At 38.5% G+C, this 17,302-nt stretch overlaps 1 long non-coding RNA gene and 2 pseudogenes across 1 annotated transcript in view; all 3 read left to right on the forward strand.

Moving 5' to 3' along the window:
* LOC132659866 (uncharacterized) overlaps positions 1-17,302 on the forward strand; it is a 995,695-nt gene that overhangs the window by 517,610 nt on the left and 460,783 nt on the right. The gene's annotated exons all lie outside the window — the stretch shown is intronic.
* LOC101110673 (olfactory receptor-like protein OLF4) lies at positions 6,505-7,418 on the forward strand (annotated as a pseudogene).
* LOC101110937 (olfactory receptor 7A10-like) lies at positions 11,564-12,428 on the forward strand (annotated as a pseudogene).

Here is a 17,302-nt window from a genome sequence, read left to right on the forward strand (position 1 = left end):
GGAGAGTGAAAAAGTTGGCTTAAAGCTCAACATTTAGAAAACCAAGATCATGGCATCCGGTCCCCTCACTTCATGGGAAATAGATAGGGAAACAGTGGAAACAGTGTCTGACTTTATTTTGGGGGGCTCCAAAATCACTGCAGATGGTGATTGCAGCCTTGAAATTAAAAGACGCTTACTCCTTGGAAGAAAAGTTATGACCAACATAGATACCATATTCAAAAGCAGAGACATTACTTTGCTGACTAAGGTTCATCTAGACAAGGCTATGGTTTTTCCGTTAGTCATGTATGGATGTGAGAGTTGAACTGTGAAGAAGGCTTAGTGCCAAAGAATTGATGCTTTTGAACTGTGGTGTTGGAGAAGACTCTTGAGAGTCCCTTGGACTACAAGGAGATCCAACAGGTCCATTCTGAAGGAGATCGACCCTGGGATTTCTTTGGAAGGAATGATGCTAAAGCTGAAACTCTGGTACTTTGGCCACCTCATGAGAAGAGTTGACTCATTGGAGAAGACTTTGTTGTTGTGAGGATTTGGGGGCAGGAGAAGAAGGGGATGACAGAGGATGAGATGGCTGGATGGCATCACTGACTTGATGGATGTGAATATGAGTGAACTCCAGAAGTTGGAGATGGACAGGGAGGCCTGGCATGCTGTGATTCCTGGAGTTGCAAAGAGTTGGACATGACTGAGCAACTAAACTGAACTGAACTGAATAATGAGAAAATAGAGAAATTAAGGAAACAATTCCATTCACCATTGAAATGAAAAGAATAAAATACTTAGAAATATATGTACCTAAAGAAACTTAAGAACTATATGTAGAAAATTATAAAATACAGGTGAAAGAAATCAAAGAGGACACCAATAGATGGAGAAATATACCATGCTCATGGATTGTAAGAATCAATATAGTGAAAATGAGTATGCTACCCAAGCAATCTATAGATTCAAGGCAATCCCTATCAAATTACCAATGGTATTTTTCACAGAGCCAGAACGAATAATTTCACAATTTGAGCGGAAATACAAAAAACCTAGAATAGCCAAAGCAGTCTTGAGAAAGAAGAATGGAACTGGAGGAATCAACTTGCCTGACTTCAAGCTCTACTACAAAGCCACAGTCATCAAGACAGTATGGTACTGGCACAAAGACAGAAATATAGAAAAATGGAGCAAAATAGAAAGTCCAGAGATAAATCCACACACCGATGGACACCTTAACTTTGACAAAGGAAGCAAGAATATACAATGGAGAAAAGACAATCTCTTTAAGAAGTGGTGCTGGGAAAACTGGCCAATCCCATGTAAAAGAATGAAACTAGAACACTTTCTAACAACATACACAAAAATAAACTCAAACTGATTAAAGATCTAAACGTAAGACCAGAAACTGTACAACTCCTAGAGGAGAACATAGGCAAAACACTCTCTGACATAAATCACAGCAGGATTCTCTATGACCCACCTCCCAGAATACTGGAAATAAAAGCAAAAATAAACAAATGGGATATAATTAAATTTAAAAGCTTCTGCACAACAAAGGAAACTCTAAGCAAGGTGAAAAGACAGCCTTTGGAAGAGGAGAAAATAATAGCAAATGAAGCAGTTGACAAACAACTAATCTCAAAAATATACAAGCACTCCTGCAGTTCAACTCCAGAAAAATAAACGACCCAATCAAAAAATGGGCCAAAGATCTAAATAGACATTTCTCAAAAGAAGATCTACAGATGGCTAACAAACGCATGAAAAGATGCTCAACATCACTCATTATCAGAGAAATGAAAATCAAAACCAGAATGAGGTACCATTTCACACCAGTCAGAATGGCTGCTATCCAAAAGTCTGCAAGCAATAAATGCTGAAGAGGGTGTGGAGGAAAGGGAACCCTCCTACACTGTTGGTGGGAATGAAAATTAGTACAGCCACTATGGAGAACAGTGTGGAGATTCCTTAAAAAACTGGAAATAGAACTGCCTTATGACCCAGCAATCCCACTGCTGGGCATACACACCATGGAAACCAGAATTGAAAGAGACACGTGTAACCCAATGTTCATCACAGCACTGTTTATAATAGCCAGGACATGGAAGCAACCTAGATGTCCATCAGTAGATGAATGGATAAGAAAGCTGTGGTACATATACACAATGGAGTATTACTCAGTCATTAAAAAGGACACATTTGAATCAGTTCTAATGAGGTGTTTGAAACTGGAGCCTATTATACAGAGTGAAGTAAGCCAGAAAGAAAAACACCAATACAGTTTAATAACGCATATATATGGAATTTAGAAAGTCGGTTAATAATAACCCTGTATGTGAGAGAACAAAAGAGACACAGATATATAGAACAGTCTTTTGGACTCTGTAGGAGAGGGAGAGAATGGGATGATTTGGGAGAATGGCATCGAAACATGTATAATATAAGAAATGAATCACCAGTCCAGATTCCATACAGCATACAGGATGCTTGGGGCTGTTCTACTGGGATGAACCAGAGGGATGGTACAGAGAGGGAGGTGGGAGCGGGGTTCAGGATGCGGAACATATGTACATCTGTGGTGGATCATGTTGATGTGTGGCAAAACCAATACAATAATATAATTAGCCTCCAGTTAAAATTTAAAAAATAATAATGTTGTGATGGACTTAGGATTGCATATATCTTTTCAAATTTGTGTTTTGTATCTTTAGGATAAATACTCAAATTGGAATAGCTGGATCATAAGGTAATTTTATGCTTAATTTTTTGAGCAGTCTCCCTACTCTTTTACATGATAGCTGCACCAATTTACATTCCTATCAATATTATGGGTATAAATGGATAATTGATTTACAATGTAGAAGTAACCCACTCCAGTATTCTTGCCTGGGAAATCCCATGAACAGAGGAACCTGGCAGGCTACAGTCCATGGGGATGCAAAGAGTCAGAAATGACTTAATAACTAAACAAGAATAATACCTTTTAATATATTAAATACCTTTTAATTTGTCTTGATTTTAAAATTAAAAAATTTACTTTAAATATTTGAAAATACCTATTTTCTTTGAAAATGCCAATTCAAACTTTTTCAGGTATGTATTATTTTGTGTGATTCATGAATCCTTGCATTAAAAAAAATAAAATTGATCACACTCCTGGAATGAATGCATACACTTTCATTCAAAAGTTCAGGTGAAGACAATTTGGTGTGCAGAAATTGTAAAACTGTATACTCTGTATCCTAAACACAGAGTATGAGCAGAAACTTTTCCTATCTGACCAGACCAGTGTCCCTCAGGGAAATTAGTTATTAGAGGTGGTAGTTACAAAAGGGAATCATGCTAATGAGCAGACATAAAGAGCCATAAATATTTCCTGTGCGACAGTCCCTCTGTCTGTGCAGCCTTGGTCTAGATTTGGACATGGTTGAAGCTTGCAGAGTCAAAACTCTGGTTGAGGGACCAATGTTTGACTCCATCTCACTGTCTTATCTGTAGACAGAGTTTCTATCTCCATCATCAACCACCCAAGAGGAGTTGGGACATCTTTGTTGAGACTTTCCTCTCAGAAACTCTACCCAGGTGAGTCCAGGAGCTCAGTAAATACTGCAAGATATGGTCAAAGGGAATGGCAGCCAAGAACATTCACCTGAGTTCATATGAGAGCCAATGCAGAATAAACCAGAGCCATGAACACTGAGTTTGTTTGTTGTCTTGACTGATAACTTAATGTATTGTTTCATGGTGCTGAAAAAAGAAGTGAGTAGTGAGCTTGACAATGCAAGGGTCAGTGTTGACCATTAAATGATGGACATAGAAGCCCAGTTAGAAGAGGGAGTGGGATGTGCAAAGTGCACTCAGTCAAAGTAGAACCGAAGTCCAAGTATGTTTGTCATCAACTGAAGTAGAGTTATAGGGTATTAGCTGAGGAGGGATGTACATTGACATAGCATGTTTTTCTAGCAGAAGCATGTTTAACTATGATGAATAAGATCCAGACCTAGAATGCTGGCAAACAGTTCCCCTGCAACAGCCCTTGATGAGGCATACATTTCAGTGTCTCCACCCTCTTAATATTCAAATAAAAAAATACTACATCAAAATTGTATGCCAAAGAGCATACCCTGCAATTATTTCATTATATATAATATTAAATATATGTGTAGAATCATTCAGTTCATTTCAGTTGCTCAGTCGTGTTTGACTTTGCGACCACATGGACTGCAGCATGCCAGGCTTCCCTGTCCATTACCAACTCCCGAAGCTTTCTCAGACTCATGTCCATCAAGTCGGTGATGCCATCCAACCAACTCATCCTCTGTCATTCCCTTCTCCTGCCTTCAATCTTTCCCCAAATAGGGATCTTTTCCAGTGAGTCAGCTCTTCGCATCAGATGGCCAAAGTAGTGGAGCTCCAGCTTCAACATCAGTCTTTCCAATGAATATTCACAACTGATTTCCTTTGGATTGACTGGTTTGATCTGGTAGAATCGTTAGCCCATTACTGCCACCTTTAAAACTGACCAGTCAAGTTCTTTGCTTTCATATAGGAAATTCAGCATGTTTTTGCTCCTGTTTTTTTTTTTAATTATTATATGCTTTCAAACCAGGAATTGGATTTTTATGATCAAGATTGCTGTTTGTCCTTAGATATGTCATTATGTATACAATTACTTGTGCAGAATTTCTGAGAATTTAAAATTTTGTGTGGTAAAATATGTGTTAGTCATCTTATGCTCTCTCCAATATTTTTTTACTGAAGGAATTGAGCCATACTCAAATATTCTTCACTTGCAAATCCTTGCCTTAAGCAAAAATGAAAAGAAATGTTCTTCTTCATTCATGGTGCAAATACATCACACTTTTGCATATTTTGAACTACTTCCACATCTCTTATTCCTCATGGTCCTTTCATTCCAAATCTATCCTAAAAGTTGCGTCATGTTCAGCCTCTATTTGAAAACTTCTCTTGTTTACATGTGAATAAATGTTCACAGGCCTTACCTAAAGGTAAGGGTGCATATTGGAATCCATATGTTTCTAAGTAGGAGGAAATTTTAACTCAGACAATGCTTCCACCTCATATTATAACAACTTGCTGTCATATTTTCTCCTTCAATGTCTTTTGTTATGAAAAATTGAATTAGTGACATAAGTTATAACTGTCATAACCTTTATTTATTTATTTATTATGTTTTTATTAAATTTTTTAAATTTACTGTTTCATTTTTTAAAAAATTTTTTTTAAATTTTTATTTTTACTTTATTTTACTTTGCAATACTGTATTGGTTTTGCCATACATTGACATGAATCCACCACGGGTTACTTTAGAATTTGGTTTTCGATTTTCCGTCAATTGTCTCGCATATGGCTTTATTACTATTGAATTTCACAAAGTGAAGAAGGTAAAAAACATGGATAAATAACCTCTTGTGACTTGAATTTTCAGCAGCAGGAGGGAAAACACCTCGTTCCTCAACATCCTCTGACACCGACTCTCCTCACTCTCCCTCCTGCTCATGTCTCTCACCAAACTGGCTTTCTTTTTTGGACTGGAACATCTTAAACAAGCACCTTCCTCAGGACCTTCAAATTAGCTGCTGCCTTGGCAAGATGCACTGCCCCAGGTATGCTCATGGCCCTAGTTCTCTCATCCTTAAGATCTCTGTTCAAATCCTTTTGACTTTCTACATCAGACCTCTTTTTTTCTCTTCTTCATACCTCTTGCTACCATCTGACATGCTATATGATTTTTGTTGGATTATATTCTGTCACCAAAATGGGATCTTAGGAGCTTTTTCTTTTTTTCAGCACCTTGCATTCCCTGCAATGACAATATTGAGACTCTGTCACTATTTAATTTATATTTTTAAGATGCATGAAAGAATTTTTCATTAAAACTTGAATACATGACATCTTGGTGAAAACACTGATAGTTACACAAGTTTGCTAATTATTATTATTACTTTTTGCTCTTTATTTATTTATTTACTTTACAATACTGTATTGTTTTTGCCATACATTGACATGAATCCACCATGGGCGTACATGAGTTCCCAATCCTGATCCCCCCTCCTACCACCCTTCCCATATCATCTCTCTCTGGGTCATCCCAGTGCACCAGCCCCAAGCATCCTGTATCCTGTATCGAATCTAGACTGATGATTCGTTTCTTACATGATAGTATACATGTTTCAATGATATTCTCCCAAGCACCTAAATGTCCATTAGCAGATGAATGGATAAGAAAGCTGTGGTACATATACACAATGGAGTATTACTCAGCCATTAAAAGGAATACATTTGAATCAGTTATAATGAGGAGAATGAAACGTTTGCTAATTAGAGATGACTCAAGTGGTTCCCCAAAGTGCACAAAATCTATGAGCAAAATTTCGAAGTTAATATCTTTATGGGAAAATATAAAAGACAGCAATTCAACCGTGTGAGTATTGCCCATTTGTGTGAAAATTAATCATATTACTTTGCCCCTTTCCTGGTAGTCACCTTCACCAAATGGAACCAAAAAACCTAAGGAGGGTTTCCGAATTTAATCTTCTGGGATTTTCAGAGGAACCAGAACTGCAACCTCTCATGTTTGGGTTTTTTCTCACCATGTACTTGATCACTGTGTTTGGAAACCTGCTCATCATCTTGGCTGTCAGCTCAGACTCCCAACTCCACAGCCCCATGTACTTCTTCCTCTCCAACCTATCCTTTGTAGACATCTACTTCACCTCCACCACCATCCCAAAGATGCTGTGGAATATCAAGAACCAGAACAAAGTTATAACATTTGAAGGCTGCATCACCCAGGTATATTTTTTCACACTTTTTGTAGTACTAGACATTTTACTGCTGACCGTGATGGTCTATGATTGCTTCATGGCCATCTGTCACCCCCTGCACTACCTGGTCATCATGAACCCTGAGCTCTGTGAACTGCTGGTGCTGGTTTCCTGGGTCATCATTGTCCTGCATTCCTTGTTAGAAAGCTTAATAGTGTTGCATCTGGCTTTCTGCACAGTCTTAGGAATCCCCCACTTTTTCTATGAACTCAATCAGATGATCCAACTTGTCTGTTCTGACACCTTTCTCAATAGCATGGTGATGTATTCTGTAGCTCTACTGCTGGCTGGTGGTCCCCTCATTGGTATCTTTTACTCTTATTCTAAAATAGTTTCCTCCATACAAGGAATGTTATCAGCTCAGGAGAAGTATAAAGCATTTTCCGCCTATGCATCTCACCTCTCAGTTGTCTCCTTATTTTATTGTATGGGTTTAGGAGTGTACCTTAGCTCTGCTGTTACCCACAGCTCACACTCAAGTGCAAAAGCCTTGTGATGTACACTGTGCTCACACCCATGCTGAACCCCTTCATCTACAGCCTGAGAAATAAAGACTTAAAGAGGGGTCTGAAAATACTCTGAAAAGGTGACTGTAAAATGCCCTATTGTCCTAGGGCCCATGATAGCAGAGAGCAAAGCCTGAGGTCAATATTGCCAGTCTTTGATCAAATTATGGACGTAGAGCATTGCTTTCTATTTTCTTTGGCATTTCTATTTTGATTTTGACTTTATACACTTTATGCATTTTGTGATATTTCTGATATCCTTGATTTTTCCCTTTTTCATTTTCCTACTCTCATAATTACATTTCCAATCTTGGAGGTGAAATATTTGAAAATACACACATTTATTTCAGGAGTCTACATGGATCACTTAATAATTATTTTTTTTGTAAAATAAAATAGGCCATACTGAATATTTTTCATTTTGTTATAGAGCAGACTTTTGGACTCTGTGTGTGTGGGGGGGGGGGTGGGATGATTTGGGAGAATGGCATTGAACATGTATGATAGCATGTAAGAAATGAATTGCCAGTCTAGGTTCAATGCAGGATACAGGATGCTTGGGGCTGGTGCACTGGAATGACCAGAGAGATGGTATGGGGACGATGTGGGAGGGGGGTTCAGGATTGGGAACTCATGTACACCCGTGGCAGATTCATGTTGATGTATGGCAAAACCAATACAGTATTGTAAAGTAAAATAAAGTAAAAAAAGAAAAGAAAAGAAAAGAAATAATCATGAGATGTACCATTCCCATAAGTTAGGGGGGAAAAATATATATATATATGCACATGAATCTTTGAAAAATAGCATTGCAGACTTTTCAGAAATATATTATTTGGTGTGATACATGCCCCTTGTATATAAAAAAAGAAAAAATAATAATAAAATAAATTTTTTTCTAATAAAAATATTTTTTTCTAATAAAAAATATTTTTTTCTAATAAAAAAAATAGAACTGATCACATGTATGGAGTGAATGCTTACACTTTTCATTCAAAAGCTCAGGTGAAGACAATTTGGAGAGAAGAAAATGTAAAACTACATGCAATTATTATTATTATTATTTTTTACTTTATTTTACCTTACAATACTGTATTAGTTAAAATAATAATAATAATAAAGGGGGTTGTGGGGCAGGAAAGTAAACTCAGGGTTGCAATTAAAATGAAAATATTAAAAAAAAATTAGTATGTATAGGGTGACCAAATATGTATTCTGACTTTAGTAAACATGAGCAAGAGAGGGGGAAAAAAAAGAACTATGTGCAAGATTCTGAAATAAAACCACAGCCCTGCTTACTCAAAAATGGCTGCAATACAGTGCCAGCACCATTAACACAATCCAGGAACCTTTGACTCACCAGGCAAGACCTGCTGATCAGAAACTGCATATGAACTAGTGTCTGGGTGACTGGTATGCACAGTGATGAGGGGAAAGTCCTGGTCTAGAATAGGTTTTCTCATTTTCTCACTGTTGACCTTTTGTAGCAGGATCATTCTTTGTGCTGGGTGTTGTCCTGGGCATTGTAGATGTTTAGCAGCATCCCTTCAACATGACCAAATATCACAGATGGAAAAGGCATCTCTGAGAACAGCTGGACCAGAGTTTGAAAACTGGAAACAACCTGAGATAATAAAAAAAAAGTCACTTGCCTTATTCAAATTATAATGTGCAGATCATTAATTTCCATAAGCCCATTTCTGCAATGAGAATGGGGTTTGGAATAGTATCAGCTCACAGAATAGAGTTTTCTAAAAATTAAGTTATGCAGTCCCTATATGGTCCTAAAATCCATACACTTCTTATAACAAACATTTTCTAATGAGGGACTAACTGGCAGCTCTCAGTTGGTACTGTAAGCATTAAGCTCCTAACTGCTTTGGCAAAACTCTCATAAATCCAAGCACTACACTGTCCAAGGTTTTATATTAAAGGGTCAAAGTTATCCCACTTTTGAAGATGGGAATGAGAATTTTCTCTAGAATCAAAAGGCTGTGGCTCACCAGAAGTGAAGTCAGTGCCTTGATTAGGGATCTAACCAAGACAGAATCCTGAAGCTTAGACTGGAGAAAACCTGAACTCAGGGATGGGGTGAGGTGTTGGGATCTTAAGGTTTATCCCTCTGGAAGACAGGTGGAATTATTAAAGAAGTAATAAACACTGAATTCATCTGGCTTGTAACATAGAATCCCAGACACAGAGTATGAGCAGGAAATGTTTCCTATCTGCTCAGACCACTTTCCCGCAGGGAAATCAATTATTAGAGGTAGCAGTTACAAAGGGAAACATGCTAACGAGCAGACATAAGGGGCCACAAATATTTCTTGTGCTGCAGTCCCTCAGCCTGTGCAACCTTGGTCTAGATTGGGGCATGGTTGGTGCTTGCAGAGTCAAAACTCTATTTGGGGGACTGATGCCTGACTCCACAGTCTAGTCTGTAGACAGAGCCTCTGTCTCCATCACCAGCCATCTAAGAGGAGTTGGGACACATATATTGAGACCTTGCTGTCAGAAACTCCACCCAGGTGAGTCCAAGAGTCCAATAAATACTACAAGAGACAGTCAGAGGGAATGACAGCCAAGAACATTGACCTGAATTTGCCTGAGCGCCAATGTAGACTAAGCCCAGAGCCATGATTATTGCAGTTGTTTGTTGTCTTGACTGATTGATGGATTATTTCATGATGCTGAAAACAGAAGTGAATACTGAACTCAACAACACAAGGGTCAACGTTGACCATTAAATGATGGACATGGAAGCCCAATTAAAAGAGGGAAGGAGAGGTACAGAGTGCTTTCAGTAAAAGTACTTATGTTCATAAGTACAAGGACCTTTGTAATTAACTGAAGTAGAGATAGAGGGTACTAGCTATGGAGGGATGTACAGTGATGTAGGATGTTTTTCTAAGAAGAAGCGCATTTTGCTATAATGAGTAAAATCCAGATCAAGGAATGCTAGCAGACATTTTCCTGCAACAGCAGTTCAGGAGATGTACATTTCACAGTATCTCCTGCCTCTAAGTATTAAAATTAAAAAGCTTTTATTATGTGGAAATGAGTATGCCAACAAGCTTACTCTGTAATGATTTCATTATCAATAAGATTAAATATATGTGTAGATTAATTATGTCCTCATTTAAAACTGACTGTTAAAGTCATTTGCTTTCAATAGGAAATTCATCATCTTTTTGCTCCTGTATTTTATTGTATTCTTTCAAACTAGAAACTGGCTTAGTATCATCAAGATTGCATTCACCCTTAAATATGTCATATATGTATACAATTATTTGTGCAGAATGTGTGAGATTTTAAAATTTTGTGTGGTAAAATCTCTGCCAGGTATCTTACACACTATTCATTGTTCTGTTTTTTTTTTTTTTTTAAACTGAAGGCATTTTGTGGTCACCTAAATATGCTTCACTGGCAATCCTTGCCTTAAACAAAAATGAAAAGGAATGTTCTTCATGCAAATAAATCACACTTTTGCACATTTCCATTTATTTGCCACATCCATTATTCCTTAAGATGAATTAAAAAGAATGAAATAATGGCATTTGCAGCAACATGAATGGACCTGGTGATTGTCATACTGAGTGAAGAAAGTCAAACAGAGAAGGAGAAATATCATATGGCATCCCTTATATGTGGAATCTAAAAAGAAATGTTACAAATGAATTTACAAAACAGAAACAGACTCACAGGTATAGAGAATGAATTTATGGTTGCTCTGTGTGTGTGTGTGTGTGTGTGTGTGTGTGTGTGTGTAATCCCTGGTGGCTCAGAGGTTAAAGCATCTGCTTGCAATGAGGGAGACCTGGGTTCAATCCCTGGGTCAGGAAGCTCCCCTGGAGAACAAAATGGAAATGCTCTCCAGTACTCTTACCTGGAGAATCCCATGGACAGAAGAGCTTGGTGGGCTACAGTCCACAGGGTCGCGAAGAGTCGGACATGACTAAGCGACTTCACTTTCACTTTCATGTATATATATATATACACACACACACATATGTTTTATTTGAGATAGTCTTTCTCTACGATGGGATTTTAGGAGATTTTGTTTTACAAAACCCTGCATGCATTGACAAATCCATGAACAAAGTATTGAAGTAAACGTTTTAACAGCAAAATGTAAATAGTTGGCATTTCAACCATGCAAGTGAAGTCCGATTGTACCCTAATCAGTCATTTGCTTTCCCCTTTCCTTGCTGTCACCTCCAACACATGACACCAAGGAACATAATAGGAGTTTCAGAATTTCTTCCAAATTCCAAATTGCAACCCTTCACATTTGGACTTTTCCTCTCCATGTACCTGATCACTCTGTTTGGAAACCTGCTCACCATTCTGGCTGTCAGCTCAGATCCACACCTCCACACCCCCGTGTACTTCTTCCTCTCCAACCTGTCCTTTGTAGACCTCTATTTCATCTCCACCACCATCCCAAATTTGCTGTGGAACATTCAGACACAGAACCAAGTTATCACCTATGAAGGCTGCATAACTCGATCGTAGTTTTTCACACTCTTTGTAGGATTGGACATCTTTCTCTTGACCATGATGGCCTATGACCCTTTGCAGTTATCTGTCACCCCCTGCACTACATCATCATCATGAACCCCCATCTCTGTGCACTGCTGGTGCTATTGTCCTGGATCATCAGTCTCCTTCATGCCTTGCTGGAAAGCATAATGGTATTGCCACTGTCTTTCTGTACACCTCCTCACATTTTCTGTGAGCTCAATCAGATGATTCAACCTGCCAGGTCTGTCATCTTTCTTGATAGCAGTAATGTATTTTATACCTCTGTTGCTGGCTGGTGGTTCCCACATGTGTATCCTTTACTCCTACTGTAAGGTAGTTTCCTCCATACATGAAATCTCATCTGCTTGGGGGGAAGTATAAAGCATTTTCCACCTGTGCATCTCACCTCTCATGTGCCTCATTACTTTATTGTATAGGCATAGGAGTGTCCCTTAGCTCTGCTACTACCCACAGCTCACATTCAAAAGCAACAGCCTCAGTGATGTACACTGTGGTCACGCCCATGCTGAACCCCTTCATCTACAGTCTCAGAAATAAAGACTGAAAGAGGGCTCTGAAAATACTCTTTGGGAAAACATCTATGAAAGAATCTATTATCCTAGGGCTTAAGAAATGCCCACGATAGCAGAACTCAAATCCTGAGCCAAATATTGCTGGTATTTGATCCAGCTGTGGGAGTGGAATATGCCTCTTTTATTTTCCTTGCAGTTTCTATTTCAACTTCTTTATGCAAGTTATGTAACTTGCTTTTAAGTTTTGTGATAGCACTAGTATTCAAGAGTTTTTCCCTTTTTTCATTTTTATATTCTCCCAACCTTGGATGTAAAATATTTGAAGACTCCCATTTATCTCAAGGGACCCCTTAAGAATAATTTCTTCTCAAATGAAATGTATCATGCTGAGGATTTTGTTTGTTTGACTAAAAGAATAATTATGAGCCATACCACACCTATAGGGGAAAACTCCTCTTGGCAACCACAGCTATTTATAAGTTTATGACAGAGAAAAATTTGTGACCACGGTTTGTCACAAACATCATTCCTTTGTATAACACTATCTTATGCTCTTCTTGATAATCTAAACTTTAAAATGCTAGTTGTTATCGCTGACCATAGGTATTTTCTACTTGTTCAGATCTTGTTCTGCTATATAACTTGTCTCCTGTATCTACCATAGTAGTAGTGTTAGTCGCTAGTCATGTCTGTCTTTTGGCAACCCCATGGATTGTATCCCATCAGGCTCTTCTGTCCAGGATTTGTCAGGCAGGAATACTGGAATGGGTTGCTATTCCCTTCTCCAGAGGATCTTCCTGACCCAGGGTTCAAACCTGGGTCTCCTGTGTTGCAGGCAGATTCTTTACTGTCTGAGCTACAGGGAAGTCTTTGTATCTACCGTAGTCATTGGCAAAAATTGATAATAAAATATGAGTTCCCAAGGAGAATCAACAGAGGAAAATGACTATGAAAAAATTGATGGATATAATATGATGCTAGAGCAGACTTGACCTTAAGTATGATGAAGCAAAATATTAAATGCTACATTTATAACTATGCAAAATGTTCTTTTTCAGACAATTCATCTACTCATTGAAATATGATATAAGAGTGTCCATTTGTCATGGAATGTGGGGATAGAGGTCAGAGAGGTAGGGGATGTATGGATACAGATAGCTGATTCACTTTGTTGTAAAGCAGAAACTAACATGACATTGTAAAGCAACTATACCACAGTAAAAAAAAAAAAAAGTTGTGTGATTTTGTGCAAGCTGAAAGTGTCAATTTTTAAGATGTATTTATTGCGATGAAGGACTGGTGGCTTGTTTTTGTTTTTTATTAAATTATTTTCATGTTTCTGTTTGAAAATTTCCAGTGCTTCCAGAAAATATTATTCCTTCAATTTGTCTAAATAAAATAGCTCTCATTATTCAAAATTTTGTCACAGTCTCTAGAAGGGCAGAGGGTAAACAATTTCAACATCACCCACTATAGGTCATGCTCATTATCAAAGGATGACTCATTAGAAAGTTCCAATTCTGCTCAGCTATATGATTCAGGTCACAGGTGTTATACAAACATAGCTGGCCTTCCAACTGCTCCATGTAACCTCAAATGATCCTCACTGGAGGCATGTTTTCACACCCTTACATGAGCTAAACCTGAATAACAAAGTAATCATGAATGTTACCTTCAAATATCAAAACAAATGCCCTCAGTTCTGCCTGGTTAATTATTGTATCAGTTAGCTATTGTTGCATACAAATTTCCTAACATAAAATTATTTAACGTAGTATCTTTATTATCAAATGAGATTGTCCAGTGGGAAGTTGCACTGAGCTCTGCAGGCTTCTCATGAGCCTATAGTCAGACTTGAACCTCTACCTTGTGTTTCTAAGGCTCATCCATGATGTTTGTGGTTGCACTGCTCTTCTGACTTAAACCAATTTATGTCATTTTACTCCTTTGATGTGGGCTCCCCAGGTGGCCCAGTGGTAAAGAATCCACCTGCAGCGCAGGCAACACAGGTTCGATCCTTGGGTGGGAGAGACCTGTTGCAGCAGAAACAGAAATGAGTAGACCACCTTCGGCACATACCAGCTAAGCAGGCCTGCAAAAATTTAACAATCTTGGTTGTTCTTTAGCTGTTATGACTAAAAATCACTTGCAGCTAGACTTGCCCATCACAAAACTTCAACAAAGTGAATTATTCTCTGACTCCATATAGATTATACTCTGTACCTGGCCTTCTTCTCCCCACATACTCTCTTGTAGCATTTTGAATTTTAGAAAGAAGGTCATGGACCAATAACTTCAGGGACACCACAGTCGGTTGCTGAGTTGTCTGATGCGAGCGGTGGCCATTTTGAAACTTTAAGAGAAAAATATGCAAGACTTTCATGAGGATATAAAACCTCTCTCTATTCCCTGGAGAAGAGGAATTCTTGAGACACAGACCTGGTGTGTTTCCTTTGCTTGGAAAAATAATAAACTACTCTTCCCTATTTCCTCCCAACTGTCCCTGTGTTTCTACTTGGCTTCGGTGGGCAGGGAGCCAAGATTTTGATAACAGATCCTGTGAAGTAGGAAATGGCAACCCACTCCAGTATTCTTGCCTGGAGAATCCCATGGATAGAGGAGCCTTGGTGGGCTACAGTCCATGGATTCACAAAGAGTCAGGCATGACTAAGCTGAGCTGAGGCTAAATAGTTTGCAGAAAAAAATGAGTTTCATAATTATGAATTGCCTTAATTCCACCACATTAATGTCCACATAAGAAACTTTTCCTTATTCCATAGAGATATCTCCCACCATCATGAGATCTGACTTAGCTACCTATGCCCCAGGTCCTACCTTAACATACACACTAACAATTTTTAAATAGCAATAAATTTTATTAAAGCAGAGTTACACAGAACAAGTGCTTCCCTGGTGGCTCAGCTGGTAAAGAATCCACCTACAACGTGGGAGACCTGGGTTCAATCCCGGGGTTGGGAAGATCCCCTGGAGAAGGGAACAGATACCCACTCCAGTATTCTTGCCTGGACAATTCCATGGACTGTGTAGTTCATGGGGTCGCAAAGAGTCAGACACGACTGAGTGAATTTCACTTTCACTTTCACACAGAACAAACACTATTCATTTAAAAGTCATTAAAAATTAAGAATGCATGCGGCCTAGTTCCATTTCTATAACCCTTGAGAAGAAATATAATACCTTTACTGCTTTGTTACATGAATGCATGTGTGTGCTCAGTCGTGTCTGCCTCTGTGACCCCAAAGACTATAGTCCACCAGGCTTTTCCGTTGAAGGGATTCTCTGTCATACCTTCCTCCTGGGGATCTTCCTGACATACGGATCCAACTTGAATCTCCTGCATTGCAGGCAGATTCCTTACCCCTGGGTGGTCAGGGAAGTCTCCAATGTAATCCCTTTGTTTCTTTACTTCTGTATGTGATCTGGAATAATGTACATGACTTCTGAGGGATGTTGTGAGAAAAAAAATGAAATCTGTATAAACAACTCTATAGTTAAAAAATTCAAGTGTAAGATATATGTGTGTACATTATTTGTATATTTTTCTTCCAAATAAACACATTCACACACACACATGTATATATGCTTGGAGATTCATTTATAATCTCATTTATCATGTTGAAAAAATATTTTATAAAAAGTTGGAGGATAAAAAATTGAAAGTAATGAATAGTTGAATTAACATGCAATTCAATAAATGTAGAAATTTGACCAAAAATTAAAAGTAAAAATTGTGAATCTACTGTTTATATGCATTAATTTTCTTAACTAAGTCTTCAAAATCAAAACGTTTATACTTATGGAACAGAGAATTTGATGCACCAACTAAATGGGGCAAATATCTTCAAATTGACTCTAATCGTCTTCTATTAAACTGGGGCTTTGATACAAAATATCTTTATCCAGAGGAAACTAAATGACTGACTCAGTTCAGTTCAGTCGGGTTTGACTGTTTGCAACCCCATGAATCACAGCACCCCAGGCCTCCCTGTCCATCACCATCTCCCGGAATTCACTCAGATTCACATCCATTGAGTCGGTGATGCCATCCAACCATTTCATCCTCTGTCGTCCCTTTTCCTCCTGCCCCCAATCCCTCCCAGCATCAGAGTCTTTTCCAATGAGTCAACTCTTCGCATGAGATGGCCAAAGTACTGGAGTTTCAGCCTTAGTATCATTCTTTCCAAAGAACACCCAGGGCTGATCTCCTTTAGAATGGACTGGTTGTATCTCCTTGCAGTCCAAGGGACCCTCAAGAGTCTTCTCCAACGCCACAGTTCAAAAGCATCAATTCTTCAGTGCTCAGCTTTCTTCACAGTCCAACTCTCACATCCACACATGACCACTGGAAAACTATAGCCTTAACTAGATGGATCTTTGTTGGCAAAGTAATGTCTCTGCTTTTGAATATGCAATCTAGGTTGGTCATAACTTTCCTTCCAAGGAGTAAGCGTCTTTTAATTTCATGACTGCAGTCACCATCTGCAGTGATTTTGGAGCCCAAAGAAATAAAGTCTGACACTGTTTCCACTATTTCCCATCTATTTCCCATGAAGTGATGGGACCAGATGCCATGATCTTCATTTCCTGAATGTGGAGCTTTATTTTCGCTCTCCTCTTTAACTTTCATCAAGAGGCTTTTAGTTCCTCTTCACTTTCTGCCTTAAGGGTGGTGTCATCTGCATATCTGAGGTGATTGATATTTCTCCTGGCAATCTTGATTCCAGTTTGTGCTTCTTCCAGCCCAGCGTTTCTCATGACGTACACTGCATAGAAGTTAAATAAGCAGAGTGACAAGATACAGCTTTGATGCACTCCTTTTCCTATTTGGAACCAGTCAGTTGTTGCATGTCTAGTTCTAACTGTTGCTTCCTGACCTGCATATAGG

The sequence above is a fragment of the Ovis aries genome, chromosome 5, assembly GCF_016772045.2.
Source record: "Ovis aries strain OAR_USU_Benz2616 breed Rambouillet chromosome 5, ARS-UI_Ramb_v3.0, whole genome shotgun sequence".
Lineage (NCBI taxonomy): Eukaryota > Metazoa > Chordata > Mammalia > Artiodactyla > Bovidae > Ovis > Ovis aries.